Raw genomic sequence first — 6,000 nt, 5'->3', positions numbered from 1 at the left:
AGGATAACACACACGCCTGCAGAACTGGGCACAGGGGCCAACATGTTGAGAAGCCTACAGGGGGACATGTAGTCTGGAATCACTGTATATTATTATTTCACAGGCAGAAGCCCTGTGATTATTTCTCCTGGGGCAGCTAAAGCTACAGGTTTATTCTGGCGAAGACACAACTCATCTGAGGAAATACATCTCAGAGGCATAGGCATGGATGGATTGAAAGTGATATGTTTCTTCTTCTGTTGTATAGAATTTACAGCTATGTTGTTATCTCGGGTTGAGTTTTGTGTCATTTACAGCATGATTATTTTTTCTTGTTTCTGATTGTAAACAGCTCACCACACACTCCCTCCACTCGTATCTCTCGCTCTCTTTCCTTAATTATTCTCTTTCTCATACACACACCTACTTTCACTGGACATCTATGGGAAGAAGTAGGAGGCAGCTTTTAGAAGTGGAGATTTTACGTCTAACTATATACATACTACATATCTGACCACCACCCCCCTCCAGAAAAAAAGAGCCTTAAGAAAAATTCTTCTATTTCCTTTTTTGGTCATTTAAGGTAGAAGTATTTAAAGGAGGAAGGAAAGGCTGGTTTAACAATCAAAAAATAAACAGAGGAAGTTAAAGAAATCGTGAAAGCAAAAGGGGAGTGGGAGGGAGACGAGAACTCAGGAAGAAAATCAACATCACGGAAAGTGGAAAAAGACAAGTGAAGCAGGAAGACAAGAAAAGAGGCTATAATAGCTCAGGCTCAGCGGGTTCCAAAGGCAGCCTTAGTCACGCTGGCCAGAGTACTGGCATGGTGAAAGCGGTGGCCTGAATTCCAGGCAAATCACAGAAATTACAGAATCTCGGGCAAAGCATATAAATCTTTGAGTCTCTTTCATTGACTGTAAAAGGAAGATGAAACTTTTGCCCCTTATAAATTTAAATTCTCATTTTATTTCTGGTGCACCTCGCTTTGGCTTAAGTTACGGCGTTAAGTTCTTTAACAGCTTTTTATACCCATCCTTTCAAGATGCCACCCGGATAATTCAAATGGAAACTAAATTAAAATCACATTAATCCGATCAAGCCAGACTAGGTACCGCTTATCCCAGCTTCCATATGCAAAGTTGTCTTTTTATGAATGTCACCCTCCCACTTTACACACTAAGGGAACACATTAAAACGACAAGCAAGTCTTCAAATAAACCTAAATTAAAACACATTTTGCAGTTTCCTTTTAATAGAACTTCCAGCTTGAAAGATCAACTGGGGTAAGGGGCAGTTTTCACCCTTATTAGGAAACGAACACAGTTTACAGGCTTAATTCGAAGTTTTAGGAAATTACAAAAGGGGTTTCCTTTCCAAGAGAGGTTCAGGCCAGAGGAGAAGCAGGCGACCTCCATACCCGGCCCGCCCCGCAGTCGGCATCAGATTAGGACTAAGAAGGCGGGGTCTGACGCTGACGTCACAAGAGGCCGGCGCTGCGGCGGGCGGAGGGAGGGGCCAAGGGAGTGGCGGGCGATGACGCGACTGCGCAGGGGCGGAAGGCGGGCAGACGGAAAAGACCGGCGAGCTAGATCCGGCAGCAGGCGGAGGAAGCCGCTCGACCTCAGCCACGCAAGGGAAGAGCGTGCCGCGCGTGCGCGGGGCGTGGCCGAAGCCTTCCGTCTTTCCGGCTTTTAGGCGTCTCTTCCCGCTTCCCCTCGCGACCCTGGCTAGCTTGGGCCTTCCTAGAAGTGACGAGGTTGGGGCGCTCCTCCCTCTCGACCGTTGTGAAAGCTTCCTGCCCCCGGAGTCCGAGGCAGCCCAACCAGGTCTTGCACGTGTTCACTGACCCCAGGCCGAGCGCGATCAGGCTTCGCGGGCACTGCGGGACCTGGGGCGGGGTTGGGGGAGTAAACTCTGGGCACTTGTCTCACGGACTGTGGGCACCAGACTGACGGCTGGTTGGCTGAAGGTCTTTCCAGCTGACCACCCCCTTCATTCAGTTCCGCCACGGAGGAGCCCTCGGAGAAACCCGGCTCTAGATCGGAAATGGCCCGTTAGCTGCTGGAGGAGGGAGTTACCGCCAGAGTCCTGTAAAAATTGTAAATGCTGTAATGATTGTCTGTGTAATTAAATTCACTTCCCCGAAGCAGGCAGAACGTTATGAGGTTCCTTATTGAGAAGGACAGAGTGAAGTGATTCTTGGCCTCACTTTTTAAAATAGTTCCTGTAACTATGAGGGGATACAATGGAGCTTTTCCTGCTTGTATCTTCCCTGCAGCCACCTGTTTCTCCCAGGGAAGAGAGACCCGGTTGGGATTTCCCAGTCTACAGATCCAAAGCAGCCTCAAAGGAATCACATCAGAACAATACCTAGACAGCCCACCTCTAGATCCTTTTTAAGTTGGGATTGAATGAATAAATATAAACTAGTGGTTAAATGTATGAAGGGCAGGGAAGCCTGGCGTGCTGCAGTCCATGGGGTCGCAAAGAGTCTACCAGGGACACGACTGAGCAACTCAACAAGTCTATTTCTCTTATTTTTCTATTCTTAAAATTAGGTATACACTAGATATTGTTAAACCTACAGGCAAAACAGTTGGTAACTCAGCAGCCATCTCCCACTGATTCATACTTCCTATCTTAAGCACTACCTGGATTGCTATTGAGATACTGATGATTTGTATGAAAACAATACACTATAAAGCAATTATGAGTCAACTGTAAGTAGTTGCTTTCAAGATGTGGGGATGCTTTTAGATAACCTCTAAATTGTTTCCTGATTTGTGAATAGAAAAATCTGTGGTAGTTTCAAGGTGTGACAGATGAGCAATATCCGGTTCTGTGTGCGTGTGACACTGTCACTACGAGGAAATTTTCCTAAGACAAAAAACTAGGTCTCCAGTTAGTTTAATGTCACAATATAAGTATTAAAATCAATCCTTCCCTGGTGGCTCAGAGGTTAAAGCGTCTGCCTGGAATGCAGGAGACCCGGGTTCGATCCCTGAGTCGGGAAGATCCCCTGGAGAAGGCAATGGCACCCCACTCCAGTACTCTTGCCTGGAGAATCCCATGGACGGAGGAGCCTGGTAGGCTACAGTCCATGGGGTCCCTAAGAGTCGGACACGACTGAGCGACTTCACTTCACTTTCACAGCATCCTATGGTGGGCCTGGAAAAGCTTGTTTTCAGTTCAATTCAATTCAGTCCAGTTGCTCAGGCCTGTCTGACTCTTTGTGACCCCATGGAGTGCAGCAGCCAGTTTTAGTTACATAGTCAATTGATTTATTTTCATTGTAACAACCAGTGTTACACTGAACCAGGGAAAAGCAGTATTATGATAAAATCTTTGAATGTTGTCTTGGAAAGAACACTGGATTGATCATCAGAAGAGCCAGAATTCTAACCTAACTGCCACTCTATATAAATTCTTCACCTAAAATCTTTCGTTTCTCTGGATTCCCGTTTCCTCACGTTTAGTGTGGTCCTTGTCACTCTCTTGAATTCCGTTGGCTAGTCTGTCTTCCACTCTTTGGTCTGAGCACTTAGCATAACATATTTCAGTGGGTACTCACTAGAGATTTGTTGAAATAACTTTCCAAATCTACAAAGTTTCACATTGAGGCATTTTTCTTTCTTGAAACTATATATGTAAGATCTATTATTAAACTGTGTATGCTATTTACTGTCAAAGAATCATCCCATAGATGACCTATTACAGAGGTGTAAGAGTCAGACACGACTGAGCGACTTCAGTTTCACTCTTCACTTTCATGCATTGGAGAAGGAAATGGCAACCCACTCCAGTGTTCTTGCCTGGAGAATCCCAGGGACGGGGGGAACCTGATGGGCTGCCGTCCATGGGGTCGCACAGAGTCGGACACGAATGAAGCGACTTAGCAGCCGCAGCAGCAGCAGGGGTACCTTTACAGAGAATATATCTTGTGGACAGCACCTTAACTAAATCAAAATTAACCAAGATTTGAACATCACGTGCCCTTTGCTATGAAGCTTAGAGAAAGATTCAACATCATCTATGGATTATTCCTAGGAAAATATGAATCTAATAATAAATCACTAACAACTCCAAATTAAGGAACATGCTATGAAACAGTTGACCTGGAGTCATGAAAAAATACCATAAAAGACAAAAATCACAGGGAATTTTTCTAAAAGAGTTGTGACAAGGAAGGGAACAATATGAGGCTCACTTATTTTTATTTTACAATGTTCTAAATGTCTAATGTGGTCCTCAGATTCCAAGAAGTTACCTCCTATTCCCACTAAGAAGACAAATATGTAGGGTGCTTCAGAAAAGCTGATTTCTTACTATTTCTTATTTCTTATTATTCCTAAATGTTTCTTATTATTGCTAAAAGAAAGCATGTTGAATGCTTATTGGAAATAGAAAACACTGCTAAATAAAGTCAGCTACTAAACTGTTCAAAATTGTAGCTGTCAACCTTAAGAGGAAAATGGAATAATTTTTTAAATGTCATTTTTAGGGATTTGCTGGGCCCTTTGTATTTTTAATTGCCTAGGCCCAGTTAGAGGGAAACAGTAACAACCAAACTACTGGAAAGGTTTGAGGAAATAAATGTTCATGTTATTCTGATTTATAGCTCTTGGTTTTTTTGAGGCAGTCCATTCACTGGTTCCCTTCTGTACTGCCAGGCTTACATCCTCCTCTCAGCAATCTTAGCAGGAACAAGCACCTTTCTCTCTTCCCCTGGCCAGGATTACAGAGTCCTGGACTGGCTTTTGTCCTGAACCAATCACCAGGAGGAAGTAGGGGTTGGGGTGGGAGGTGCTGGGGAAGAGGTCAGACCTACCCTAACCACCTGCGCTGAGAATGGAGAAGCTGTGGGTCCCTGCTGCTGCTAAGTCACTTCAGTCGTGTCCGACTCCGTGCGACCCCATAGACGGCAGCCCACCAGGCTCCCCCATCTCTGGGATTCTCCAGGCAAGAACACTGGAGTGGGTTGCCATTTCCTCCTCCAATGCATGAAAGTGAAGTGAAAGTGAAGTTGCTCAGTCTGTCTGACTCTCAGCGACCCCATAGACCGCAGCCTACCAGGCTCCTCCGTCCATGGGATTTTCCAGGTGAGAGTACTGGAGTGGGGTGCCATTGCCTTCTCCGAGTGGGTCCCTAGGGAAAAGGAAAGAAGAGAGAGAGTGCCAGGCAGGCTAAAACACAGAAGTCCACTGCTCTTCACTCTCAGTAGTCCATATGTCTCTGTCCTGGACCTGTCTCCCTCTGCCTAAAATGCTCTTTCACACTCACCCTTCAGACAAATACCTATCTGACTTTTAAAACCTAGATCTCACATCACCTTGTTACCACCTTCTTTGTCCATAAGATTACTCTTCTCTCAGAACCATTTCTGTCCTTTGTCCCTATTTCTATTATTAGACTGAATTGGATTTGTTTTCAAAACAATTAAAAGAGTAATATCACTCAAAGAGTGGCCCATGGGCAGGCACCAATCTGAACTGTTTGTTACAGTCATCAATCAGTACAGAAATGAGAGCAAGTGTCTAAAACTTGTTACAGCAATTTGACAGAACTGTGTCTGTGTGTGTGTGTTGAATCTAATAATAAACAATTCAGTCTTGCATTTTAATTTCATTTTACTGGTAATTCATTTATATGTGGTTAATGCACATATCGGAGAAGGTAATGTCACCCCACTCCAGTACTCTTCCCTGGAAAATCCCATGGATGGAGGAGCCTGGTAGGTTGCAGTCCATGGGGTCACTAAGACTGAGTGACTTCACTTTCACTTTTCACTTTCATGCATTGGAGAAGGAAATGGCAACCCACTCCAGTGTTCTTGCCTGGAGAATCCCAGGGACAGGGGAGACTGGAATCCCAGTCTATGGGGTCGCGCAGAGTCGGACACAACTGACTTAGCACATGGGGCTGCTAAGTCGCTTCAGTCGTATCCAACTTTGCGCAACCCCATGGACTGTGGCCCATCAGGCTCCTCTGTCCCTGGGATTTTCTGGGCAAGAGCACTGGAGT

The 6,000-nt window shown here is 45.1% G+C and overlaps 1 non-coding gene across 1 annotated transcript; it reads left to right on the top strand.

Annotated features, from left to right (window-relative positions):
* The first annotated feature begins 2,920 nt into the window (after positions 1-2,920).
* Positions 2,921-2,993, top strand: TRNAS-GGA. The gene has a single exon. It is a non-coding gene; the product is annotated as a tRNA-Ser (tRNA).
* Positions 2,994-6,000: the final 3,007 nt, after the last annotated feature.

Source organism: Oryx dammah, unplaced genomic scaffold (assembly GCF_014754425.2).
Source record: "Oryx dammah isolate SB20612 unplaced genomic scaffold, SCBI_Odam_1.1 HiC_scaffold_2, whole genome shotgun sequence".
Lineage (NCBI taxonomy): Eukaryota > Metazoa > Chordata > Mammalia > Artiodactyla > Bovidae > Oryx > Oryx dammah.
This window is presented reverse-complemented; position numbering and strand designations above follow the sequence as displayed.